The following is a 13,355-nucleotide window of genomic DNA, read 5'->3' as shown; positions in this document are numbered from 1 at the left end:
GACCCAAAAATAATTGGGTACCTAAATATGAATAGGTTAAATTGCAGGTGAGCCTGAGGTGCGCAGAGAAGTCAAAGCTATGGTACATTGACAGCACATTCTCGAGGCATATGACTGGTGATGAAACTCAGTTCATCACACTTATACATAAACAAGGTGGAAATGTAAGTTTTGGAGATAATAAAAAGGGTAAGATAGTAGGATTATGTACTATCGGAGGAAATCCTACTATTGAGTCAGTCTCCCTAGTCAGGGGTCTCAAATATAACCTACTGAGCATTGCTCAGCTGTGTGACAGTAGTAGAAAGGTTGTATTTGATGCCACTGAGTGTCGGATACTCGAGGGAAAAACAAATGATTTAATTATAACTGCCCCTCATGTTGACAATGTTTTCATGTTGAGTTTAGAAAAGAAGTTTTCAAAAAATATATGCTTAGTGTCAAAGGAAGATAATTCCTGGCTATGACATAGGAGACTTGGTCATGTAAGCATGGACCTCCTTGCCAAATTAGCAAGAAAGCAATTAGTTGAAGGTTTACCCAAACTTAGATTTGAGAATTAAAGATCAATTATGCAATGCTTGTCAGCAAGGTAAACAAACCAAAAAGTCTTTTCAAAGTAAAAATATTGTCTCAACCAAACGACCATTGGAATTACTACACTTGGATCTTTTCGGACCAGTCCAGCCGCTGAGCTTGGGTGGTAAGAGATTTTCCTTGGTCATTGCAGATGATTTCTCTCGGTATACTTGGGTCATCTTGCTGAGTAGCAAGGATGAAGCTTTTGAGATGTTCTCAACACTGATTAGAAAACTTGAAAATGACAAAGATTTGAAATTAGCTCACATCCGTAGTGATAATGGCGGAGAATTCAAAAACCAACAGTTTGATGAATTCTGTGAAGTCAACAGCATTGACCATAATTTCTCTGCTCCTAGAACTCCTCAACAAAATGGGGTAGGTGAGAGGAAGAACAGAACATTATTCGAAATAGCTAGGACAATGCTGAGTGAGAATATGCTTCCAAAGTATTTCTGGGGTGAAGCTGTCAACACAGCGTGCTATATACTCAATAGGGCTTTAGTTAGACATATACTTAAGAAAACCCCCTATGAACTTTGGTAAGGACGAAAACCCAACATTGGATATTTTCGTGTCTTTGGTTGTAAGTGTTTTATACTCAATACGAAAGACAACCTTGCCAAGTTTGACTCAAAAGCTGACGAAGCGATCTTTCTAGGGTACTCAACTAACAGTAAAGCATATCACTACAACAAATCACCACTTGCGCCACGAATCATGCTACGGGATTTCTAAATTCGTGGCATAATTTCATTTAGCCACGAGAAAAACAGAATTCAGTAAAAATTAATGATATCCCATTACATTTATGCCACGGGTAAATTTTTTTCGTGGCAAACATACACTTATGCCACATTATTTTTTTTGTGTGGCTAAATCTATTTGTGCCATGGAAAACAAATTTCTAATGGCATAAAATTATTTATACCACGATAATTTATTTCGAGATAAAAAAAAGTTGTTTATTCTAAAGGATTAAAGTGCAAAAAAAGCCTCTAACATTTGGATCATGAGCAATTTTACCCCTAACATTAGTAGCCAAGAGCAATTTTACCCCTCATGTTAATAATTTGGATCAATTTCATCAGGGGTAAAATTGCTCTTGGCTTCCAACATTAGGGATAAAATTATACCATTTTAGACGTTATGGTAAAATTGTTCCTGACCCAAAACATTAGGGTATTTTTACATCTTAACCCTATTCTAAAATTAATTTTAGTATATTTTTTCCTTATTCTAGAATTAAATTCAATTTATTAATTTTTGCCTTTTTTTTTCCAAGTGGCAGTGAACCAAAATTCATTTGCACCCAAAAAATTAATTCATGCCATTTCCCAAATTTTCCTTTCCCGCTTTTGTTTTTAAGAAAATTTCCCTTTGGCTCTCTCATCTACCCTAATTTTTGATTCTCTTTCTGATTCTAGGCTTTCAAGTGTGGAATGGCCTACGACTGTTCACTAACTCGCTTGTTTTTCCTTTCCTGAAATGCATCCTTCTTTCTACTTGAATTCCACCGGACACCCACTATGATTCCGACCTTACATTCACAACGATTGCCTGCAATCCGATCCTCGAGCGGCAGCGCAACCCTCAGAACATGTAAGAACTGCAAAACCCAGTTCGACCCTACCCTAACCCTCATGTGTATCGGTTCCACACTGCCCATTTTGGAGGTAATTCTTATTATCTTTGTTGTTTCAAACTAAGAAACATGATATTTGATTATCCATTAATTAGCTAAGTTTTGGTGTATTATGTTTGGTGTATCATGTTAATTTTATTAGTGGTTCATTCTGCAATTCATTGATTTCCTCTTTACTCTTGTGGTTTCCCCTAAAAAATACCATTCAACTGGACTTTATGCGAACTTTGCAATTCAGTATGGATATCAAGAAAGTATCTAGGCTTACCTCCCAATGCTTATTATGCTAAACATTGTTTAGTTTTAATGCTTATTATGATGAACATCATTTAATTTTATATGTTCTCTACTTTTTTTCAGTTTTGTTCACTTTTATTTAATCACGTGAGCATATTATTGGGTGGATTTAAGCTGTAAATTATAAGATTGTTAGTATGTTAATTGGTTTCTTCAACTCAATTTTATTATTTGTGACTATGTTTGTAGGCATCCTTGCTCTGGATCAGCTTTAACTATATGAAAAATTGCTATTCAATTGAACTAACTATCAAATATTATGGTAGGTGAAAGCTGCTTACAAGAAGAAGGTGTGCGAGTCTTATTCCATTCTCTTTTAGAGCAACGAAAAGCCTTGCACTGGGTTCCGGTTGAAGTGGTAAGCATTGCTACTCTTTTGAACAATTTCAGAGTCTAAAACCTAAAGGATCTGAAATGCTTCTAAATGTATTGAACTTTGTACTTCTTTAATTTCATGTTTAGTAACATTATTATTCTGTTGGAAAAATTAGAATGGTAATACCTCAATTGTGAAAAATCCATGGATGAACTTTTGATAACAATAATATTTTGAAGTCCAGCGAGTAGATTTTTGTTGAATCCCTGGTGGAATTGTTGTAAGGCTTATTCACTTGTTAGCGCTATTTAAACTTGTTTTTCTCCCTGTCAAGCTCCATATATTGTTAGCTTGCTAATATTATTACAAAAATTACTCCTTTTACAAATTAAGGTCAAGGCTCCATGAATCTAAAATTAAGGTCAAGATTCCATGAATCTTGTTCCACTCTTCTGCACAACATGTGCATCAATACTATTAATTTGAGTTTTGTTTTATCCCAATTACGATATCAATATGTTGTCTTTTTACGTGATCATCAAAGTCTAATCATTATCCTTAATTAATTTAATGTAGTCAGTTTGTCTTCATTAATTGTGCTCAAGTTAAATGGCCCAGAATGAGGGGAAAAATGGACCAATTATTCATTATGATATACTTCCATTAAATATGCCCAGGAGCTGCCATTTTTTTTATATGATTCTTTTGATGTGGACAAGTCTCACCATTGCAAAAGGTTAATGTTATAGATAGAGCTTTAACTTAGTCCCTTCAAAGTGAAGGTTCGCTGATGATCTTTAACTTTACTCGATCATATATGTTAGTAGAAACCATTTCAGTATCTTTAACTTAGTCCCTTTAAAGTGAAGGTTGCTTATGCGGGAGACACATGTGCCAAAGGGTGGCAAGATTCTTTGGCATTTTGGTTATTTAGGGAATGCTCTTCTCAACTTAAATTTTCTTCGAGTTTCGTAGAGCTCTTTCTGCTATTTTATGCAGAAATCAAGGCTACAGGTGATGCTGACTATCACATTGTCAGAGCTGATGTCTGATGTGCAAGTGACTCAGATGAGGTCTGATGGGAACTGGAAGAGAGTGGTGAAGCTCGACGCCTTCGCAAGTCACTGTAGGAAATGGCCGATGAATATAAGAGTGCCAGCTTATTATAGGAATGTGGGCTAACTGAAAATTTCCTAACAGTAATATTGGAAAGTTCCCTGAGAATTGATGGTCGTGGTTGGAGGTGAAACGTCTATCGGAAAGTCTAATTTTGGCCCTTGATGCTAGCCTGGAACATGCACTTGTGGTAAGTAACGCTACCAGAACAGTCTTCTCTGATTTTACCATACCGCAACTACTATTGGGTACATAAATTAAGCATGGATGTCTGGTTACTCTTCATTTACTCCATTGAGAAACAACTTGCTCATTCATATGACATTGGAGTTTTTAATTTTTTATTGCTATGTTTGTCGGAGGATTTAGTGGTTCCAGAATGGGCCAGTCTCACACTGCTCTTATTTTGTTCATGATAATTTTTATGATCTAGATATACAAGTTCTTCAGCTGTGATCTGGATGAATAATTTGTGCTGCATGCTATTTAACAGGCTTCTCTAATGACTATAGATATATATGTTGCGGCAGAGAGCTATTATAAACTTGCATTTGCTCCTGTTCCCGATCTTCACATTATTATTTGGTAACATTTAAACCAAAAGTTGAAATAAATATGGATTAAAGCACTATTTGGCCCCTGATCTATTCAAAATGTTGGGTTTTGACCCGACTTATTATTTGGTAACATTTTCCCTCTTACCTATCTAAAATGCTAGTTTGCTCACTGACCTATTATTTGGTAGTATTTGCCCTACCTATCCAAAATTGGTGAAATCTCAAACCATCCACACTGGTAGAAATTTCACCAATTTTGGGCAGGTTAGGGGGCAAATGTTACCAAATAATAGGCCAGGGGCAAAGATGAGAATTTGGGATAGGTTAATGTTTTCAAATAATAGGCCGGGGGCCAAATAGTGCTTTAACTCAATAAATATGTACCAACTGCATGTAAATTAGCAATTCGATTGGTTGATCTCTTTCGAGTTTGAGGGTATTTATTCCTGAATAGCAGTTGAAAAACTGACAGCTGTCTAAACTCTTATCCACAAGTACTTTCAAAGATAGCAGCTAGCCTACCAGTTGATTTTGCCTGAAAACTCAGCTGATTAGAGGCCACAATGTTTCCTGGATGGTTTGTATTTGAGTAGCTAGTTCAGGCAGTGAGGAATTTTAGTTAAAATCATGATGTTAGCAATCACTTATTCCCTAATTTCAACGATTATCGAATGGACTTCTTTGCAGGCTCTTGTGGCTAGAAAGATGGTGCTTGGAGCAGAGATCATGTAACTGCACTGTGTAAAATTTGTCCAATGGTCAACAGTGAGATCTATTCTGAGGCAGCCGCAGCAGAAATGGAGGGATACAGTGCTTCAAAGCTTGCAGTTGATTCTGCTGTTAAACATCTGCAACTTGCGAATAAGCTTTTTTCACAAGCTGAGCTCTATCACTTCTGTGCAAGCATTCTGGAACTTGTAATTCCAGTTTATAAAAGCAGACGGGCATATGGACAGCTTGCTAAGTGTCATACATTGCTCACTAATATCTATGAATTGATTCTTGAGCAAGAATCAAGTCCAATTCCGTTACGGATGCCACATACTATAGGGTTGGATTCTATGGTGAGAGATTTGGGAAGCTGGACAGAAAGGAATATGTATACCGGGAACCACGTGATGTACGACTAGGTGACATAATGGAGAAGTTAAGTCATTTATGAGTCTAGGATGGATGGCACTCACACTTTGCACATCATCCCGGATTCTAGGCAAGTAAAGGCGGATGAATTGCAGCCTGGTGTCTGTTACTTGCAGATAACTGCTGTTGATCCAGTAATGAAAGATGAAGATTTAGGAAGTAGACGGGAAAGAATATTTCTGTTGAATGGTAGAATGATGGATGTTTACTTATTATTTTTTTTTTTGTTTTCCTGATTACAATTTTGGACTTTGTTTTTATTCTTTTGTTCTTATTGAATTTAATGTAAATATGTTCCATCCAAAAGTTCTTATGACACTAACAATAATAATCGAGGAAATAAAAAATTAATTCAAAATAAATTGCTAAAATTTGATCAAAGTTTGTGACTATTATATTTGTAGCTAAGCAAAGTCTTTAGCTACAAGTGTTCTAATTTTATCATGGTTATGCTCGTAGCTAAGTAAAGTTTAAGCCACGAATGTTATAATTTCGTCACGTTTATACTCGTGGCTCAGTGAGGTTGATTGATATGAGCCATTATATTTTGCCAAGTCTATTTTACTTTTGCCATGAATTTACATGTGGCAAAGGGATGTGATTAGCCACAGATGTTTCCGTGGCATAAAACTCAATTTATGCCACAACCATCATTTTCCTATGGCCACTATCTAGCCACGCTCACTTGCGCCACGGGAGATTTATTTTGAATTTTCGTGGCTAAATACTATAGCCATAGAAATATTATACTTGTGCCACGACTCTAACCATGGCGCAAGTGATGATTTGTTGTAGTGTATAGGGTGTTCAATAAACGAACTCAGGTCGTAGAAGAGTCTGTACATGTTGAGTTCGATGAAACTGACCCTGCAGGAAAGTCAAGTCAATCTGCCAAAGATGACCCATGCTCAGCTTCCGCTGACCAAAATGGAGCCGCTGAGTCATTACCACACGGGCTGACCAAAGGTAAAAACGAACCTGAAATTACCTTTGCTGACCAATCTAAAACTGCAGAGATTGTTGAAACACCTGCTCCGGAAAACTCAACACTCCCCAAAGAGATCAAAATTCCAAGAGGACACTCAGAGAAGTCCATTCTTGATGCTGCTGAGAACACTCTGATGACTAGAAATCAACTCAGGAGATATCTCAGTAATGTTGCGTTCGTCTCAGTTCATGAACCAAAGAACTTCACCGAAGCTGAGCACGACGAATTCTGGATCAATGCGATGCAAGAAGAGCTTGATCAATTCAAGAGAAATGAGGTATGTGATTTAGTGCCAAAACCTAGGAATCAAAAGACCATAGGAACTAAATGGGTTTTTCGAAATAAGCTAGATGAACAAGGTAATGTAGTCAGGAACAAAGCCAGACTCGTAGCTCAGGGCTACAGTCAGCAATAAGGCATTGACTATGGTGAGACTTTTGCACCCGTAGCTAGGTTAGAGTCTATAAGAATATTGTGTGCATATGCTAGCTTCATGAACTTTAAACTATTCCAAATGGATGTCAAGAGTGCATTTCTTAACGGAGTTATAAACGAAGAGGTATATGTTAGTCAGCCTCCAGGGTTTGAAGATCCAAAATTTCCAAACCACGTTTATAAACTCAAAAAGGCCCTGTACGGCCTGAAACAGGCACCACGTGCTTGGTACAAAAGGTTGACTAGTTTCCTACTGACCAGGAACTATGTCAGAGGTAAAGCTGACACAACCCTATTCATTAAGAAAAAGGGTAAAGATACCCTGCTGGCACAAATATACGTAGATGATATTATCTTTGGTGCTACTAATTAATCTATGTGCAAGGAATTTAGTAAACAGATGCAAACTGAGTTCGAGATGTCAATGATGGGCGAACTCAACTTCTTCCTTGGACTTCAAATTAAACAGGGAAAGAATGGCATCTTCATTAGTCAGACCAGGTATGCCAAAGAAATATTGAAGAAATTTGATATGGAAGAATGTAAGCCCATATCTACCCCAATGGGTACTGACACTGTGCTTTGCGCTAACGAGAAAGGTAAGTCAGTAGACAACAAGTTATATCGAGGTATGATTGGCTCTCTACTTTATCTAACTGCTAGTAGGCCAGACATTCAGTACTCAGTATGTTACTGTGCGAGATATCAAGATGACCCTAGGGAATCTCACTATATAGCTGTGAAAAGAATTTTTAGATATTTGCAGAGCTCAGTTAATGCAGGTTTATGGTATCCAAATGACTTCACACTCATTGGATACACTGACGCTGACTATGGACGAGACAAGCTGGAGCATAAAAGCACCTCAGGAGGATGTCACTTCCTTGGAAGCTGTCTAGTGTCTTGGTTCAGTAAGAAGCAATCGTCAGTGGCCCTGTCAACAACTGAAGCTGAGTATATTGTTGCTGGAAGCTGTGTGTCTAGCGATTCTCAGAACAACTCCGGCGCCGATTACGACGACAATCGCTCCGATCTGAACCCTCCGTCTCCTGCTAAGCAAGACTATGAAGAGACTTCCACTGAGTCTCAAGAATAAGGTCAGCATGACCAATCTATTCCTAAGGTCAGCATGACTCATAGAAACCCTCAAGCTGACCAAGCAACTCCGTCAAGAAAGAAGAAGGAGAAAAAGAACAAGCAACCTAAGGAAAAAGTTTTCCTCCCTATTTACAAAAACGTCAAAAATCTCAAAATCTTCCGATCTCGTTGGTTCTCCAAAGGATTCGTAGAAGCTGAGAAACCTTTTTGCGAATGGATCTCCAAAAACGGATGGACCGAACTCTTCTCTTTTCCTGGAACCACTTATCCACAGTTAGTGAGGGAATTCTACACGAACCTCAGAGTTACCGAAGATGATGTTGACCACTTAGTCACCAAGGTCAAATACAAGGACATCACCATCACTCCGTCCTATCTCGCTAAACTGTTAAAGCTGACGGCCAAAGGATCAGAACTCAGGTGCACGAACGACTACACGCGCATTGATTACCCTGTTGAGTTTTGTAAACCAAAGAACCACAAAGGAGAGATTGCTAGTACCTGCATGGGTTAGCCTCAGAATATGGCCCATTATATACTAACCAACTTCCTATTCCCCAAGATCAAGTGTCCTCCTTGGCTTCAAATTTTGAGCAGTGCTTTATCTGGGACATGCTGAACTACAAGCTGCTCAATATGCCCGTTTTTCTCATCGGCGCCTTCCAACGCAGTACCATGAAACTCATGATGGGTTCTCTCATCACAAAGATACTGCAGGATCACAAGGTCAGCATAGTAGAGGAAATTGAGATTTCAGGTACGAAAATCACCGCAGCAGTACTGTTCGGCTTAGCCTACAACCAACCGATAAAACCGAAGAAAGGAAAGGGGGCTATGGTTGAAGAAGATCCCGCTGAGGAAGATATAGAAGGGGATAATATGGTTGAAGCAGCACAGGATGCGCTAACCAAAAAAGGGAAGAAAGTTGTGGTTGAAAGGGAACCTGCTGAGCGCACTAGGCAGGATAAAAAGAGGAAAGCTGACCAATCCTCTACCAAAGACATTAACACATCTCCTAAGAAGCTTAGGATAATATCTAGTGCAAAGAAATCTGCTCTTGTTGAGCAAACTCAAGGAGAACCTAAGTCAGCTGAGAAACAGAAAAGGCAAGATGAGCCTGAGGAAGAAAGTGAGGAAACCCCTGATCACCCTCTAAAGAGGAAGAAAACATCGGGGTTGAAGCCGATTGAAGCTGACCCACTTGACTTCGTGATTATAAAGGAATCACACTTCGTGCGGAGTCAAGAAATTGATCTAGAAAAGTGATAACATTGGAATATTATCCAAAGGATCAAAGGAGATATTTGCCTAGAACGGTCGCGTATTGATCACCTGATACTGAGATGTAATGGCGTATCAAGCAAGGAGATCCGACAGGCGGATCACCAAGACTTCGCCACAAGAGATCCGCAGTCATGTCTATGTGGTGATCCGCCATAACCTCTCAATCCGCCAGCGGAACAGCTGAGCCGATCCCGCAATAAAGGCCATTAATGAAGCTATTAATAAGCTAACGAGCATACTTAAAGGAAACCAGTAACCGCCATTAATGAAGCATTAATGGAGACTTTCTAGTTACTAAAGGTTACAACTTCATGACTATATATAGCTTGCATCTCAAGCTATCAAGGTACACATTCGCACAATCCTAGAAACCCTACTTTGTCAATTCAGTTTATCCTTCCACACTTTATACTGACTTTGGCATCGGAGCTTCCCCCCGTCGAACCCAACGACACCCCCAAAGGGACGGAAGCTGATCAGAAATTCTCCACAAGTCATCAATTGGTGCGGTGAACGTGGATCGAACACGCGACCTTCAAAAAGTCGCTGATGAGCTTCCGCCAATTGAGTCTCGTATTCCTTTATCCAAGGAAAGCGATCCGCCAGATTCGCTAGATCCGCGACGCTCATACGAGAGGAAGTGGATTCCACACGAGGTGCCTTTTTCCTAGACGGGGCTGAAGAAGATGCCTCCATCCCCGAAAGCCGCCTAGAATCTATTACCAGAGAAAAACAAGTAACGGCACCGGGAAAGTTCTGAATCCTACCTGAACGAGTTCGATTGCTATTACACGCTGAGTTACGCAACTCAGCTAAGTCACAACTGACAGTACCTTCGGAAGAATCAGAATTTTCCGAAGAAGAAGAAGTCCAGCTAACTACGGTTTCGGAAGAAGTGGTCAAATTAAAAAGTTCGAATGTAGACTCGGAGGATGAAGAAGAACTCCTAAACATTCAGAGAAATAGAAAGAAAAGATTCACTTACATGGAAGTTAAAGCTTTGAGGAATCTGAACTCCGGGAAACTCTGGGCAAAAAACTCGAAGGAAAATGGAAGAGGAATGCAAGTGGAGTGGAAAGAGAAAGAGAGGAAGGAAGAAGACGTTTTCTCTTTCCTCGAGCGGCGCGCCTACGACACGTGTCACCCATCGATTGGCATCGAACAGAGTGACCATCAATGCAAGTCATCATGACGGCGCACGAAGAAGCTTAAAAGCCCTAAAGGACTTTAAAGGAACTTTAGGAGGGCTTCTGATAACATTGGGATATTATCCAAAGGATCAAAGGAGATATTTGCCTAGAACGGTCGCGTATTGATCACCTGATACTGAGATGTAATGGCGTATCAAGCAAGGAGATCCGACAGGCGGATCACCAAGACTTCGCCACTAGAGATCCGCAGTCATGTCTATGTGGTGATCTGCCATAACCTCTCAATCCGCCAGCGGAACAGCTGAGCCGATCCCGTAATAAAGGCCATTAATGAAGCTATTAATAAGCTAACGGGCATACTTAAAGGAAACCAGTAACCGCCATTAATGAAGCATTAATGGAGACTTTATAGTTACTAAAGGTTACAACTTCATGACTATATATAGCTTGCATCTCAAGCTATCAAGGTACACATTCGCACAATCCTAGAAACCCTACTTTGTCAATTCAGTTTATCCTTCCATACTTTATACTGACTTTGGCATCAGAGCTTCCCCCCGTCGAACCCAACGACGCCCCCACAGGGACGGAAGCTGATCAGAAATTCTCCACAAGTCATCAAAAAGACTCCTTCTGGTCAGGAGGAAGAACAAGGCTACACTGAGGTTCAACCTCAAGCTGACGTGATGGGTCATGCTGAGTAAAGTAAACCAGTTGATGCTGAGCAAGATGAGAACCCCACTGAGTCACCAGTGAAGGACAAGGTTGTGGAAGGCCTTGATGCAGACCTTGGACTCAATTCTTCTTCTGAGTCCCTTGATTCTATTGCTGCTGATCCCTCACCTCAAACCAACAAGGTCAAACGCAAAGCCCAAAAACCCAACATCATCGATTTGTTGGATGACTCCCCGCTCAGAGATCCAATCACAGACTTAACCGGGCTTCAGTTCCAGTTCTTCACCAACGTCACTGAGCCAACTCCGGACCAAATCAAGGAAAAACAAGCCTCTGTTTTTCAAGTTAAGGAACAAGTCGACCCAAAACTCACTAAGGGTCCAATTTCTGCCGACACTTCTGCTCATCCTTCCACTGAGCAAGTGCTCAAAGTCCATGCTGCTCAACCCAACGAGTTACTAAAGGAAACTCCTGCTCAAGAAAGTTCTGAGTTACCTCAATCTCCAAATCCTACTCAGCCTCAGACTGACATTGAGCAGGTTAATAACTCTGCTGGTCTACCTCTTCCCACTCCTACTAAGCAGAATGAAAACCAGTCAGCACCAGCTGCTGATCTGAATAAAAGTGCAGCTGCTGACTATGCTGGCACCTCCGTTTCTGGACAGCACCAATCACCTCCTCCATCTGGTGCTCACAACATTCCAGCCCCTAAGCATAACATTCATGATTCCTACACTTATCTAAATGCTTCTGAGTCTGGAAGGAAAATCATTGACTCAGCTCAAGCTCTACTTCAGGATATTCATCAAACTCACACTGATGCTGCTGGGTCTGTTTCTGCTAAGCCAACCTAAATATCCTCTGTCACTCAACTTCTGACCGAACTTAAGGGTCTTAAAGAACTGATGAGTGTCATGAGATCTTTTGTTTCTCAACGGCCCAAGCAAGAGTCTATAGTGAAACTGGCTGAACTCCAGCTGATGATGGTAAATCATATGAACTCCATCCAAGGTCAACTCAATACCTTATCAGCTGTGAACTCAACATATGCAACCTCTGCTGAGGTCAATCAACTCTTCTCCCAGCTGACCGCTGAGCTGACTGGAGCTCATGACCTTATCTCCTCCTCTTCTCAGTGCTCCATCGAACAGATTGGTGAAGCCATTCGCCTACTCAACTTGAGCAAAGAGGAAATGGACACTGACCAGGTCAAGACCAGTGAGATTATGCAATGCACGCAATCCACACTTACGCAAGTCCGACACATAAATGCTCAGTGTCAGACATACGATACTACGCTGCTCAGGATGTATCATCAATCCTATGCCCGGATGACAGAATCAATTACTTGGATCGGGAAATCTCAAGAGTATTTACTCAGTATGCTCAATGCCAACATTAAAATCCCCGCTTCAAGTATGGCCGATGGCATGCAGGTCTTCCAAGGTCTAAGAGAGAGTACGAGTCAACTGCAACTGTATTCATCAAAACTGACTCGTGCTGTTCAATAGGGGACTTTCTATGCTCCTTCTCCTCCATCTCATGATGCTGGCAAAACGGGGGAGAAAGAACAAACTCAACAGAAAACGGGGGAGATATCTAAGAAGCCAGTTGCCGGAACTCAGCAGAAGCCTGGTTCAACTTCTGCTGTCCCGGGCACCCACACTCAGCAACAACGAACTGCCCAAACCAAACCCAAGAAATAGTGCTAGCAATAGTCTATATAGTCTTTGCTTGTAACTTATATTGTATGACATGTTCTTGTTAAGCTGAGTAATATTATTTATAAGCATCTTTTATCCAAACTGACTCATATATACAATGCTTACTTGTTGTGCTTATATGTTGATCTGTCATACTTAACTATCCATTGAACAACAAATTAAAACTTGTGAACATAAGAAATATACAAGTAAAATAATACTCAGCATAAACTCTGATACCTAATTTGACACTGAGTAATAACTATATGTTCCAAGTATTGACACACTTCTGAAAACTGACCTTAGGCTCATCTGAATTAGATCTTGGAAGGTCTAGAATTGAACTAAGTCAGTAAAGGCATGCCTTAATT

At 40.1% G+C, this 13,355-nt stretch overlaps 1 long non-coding RNA gene across 2 annotated transcripts; it reads left to right on the top strand.

Moving 5' to 3' along the window:
- The first annotated feature begins 1,918 nt into the window (after positions 1 to 1,918).
- On the top strand, positions 1,919 to 5,975 carry LOC136228822 (uncharacterized). Of its 2 annotated transcripts, none has more exons than XR_010688854.1 (4): positions 1,919 to 2,255; positions 2,788 to 2,879; positions 3,707 to 4,143; positions 5,198 to 5,975. It is a non-coding gene; the product is annotated as an uncharacterized lncRNA (long non-coding RNA). The 2 variants fall into 2 exon arrangements; XR_010688855.1 differs by having other exon boundaries at positions 3,702 to 4,143.
- Positions 5,976 to 13,355: the final 7,380 nt, after the last annotated feature.

Source organism: Euphorbia lathyris, chromosome 5 (genome assembly GCF_963576675.1).
Source record: "Euphorbia lathyris chromosome 5, ddEupLath1.1, whole genome shotgun sequence".
NCBI lineage: Eukaryota > Viridiplantae > Streptophyta > Magnoliopsida > Malpighiales > Euphorbiaceae > Euphorbia > Euphorbia lathyris.
The sequence above is the reverse complement of the archived record's forward strand: the minus strand, read 5'-3'. Positions and strand labels throughout refer to the sequence as shown.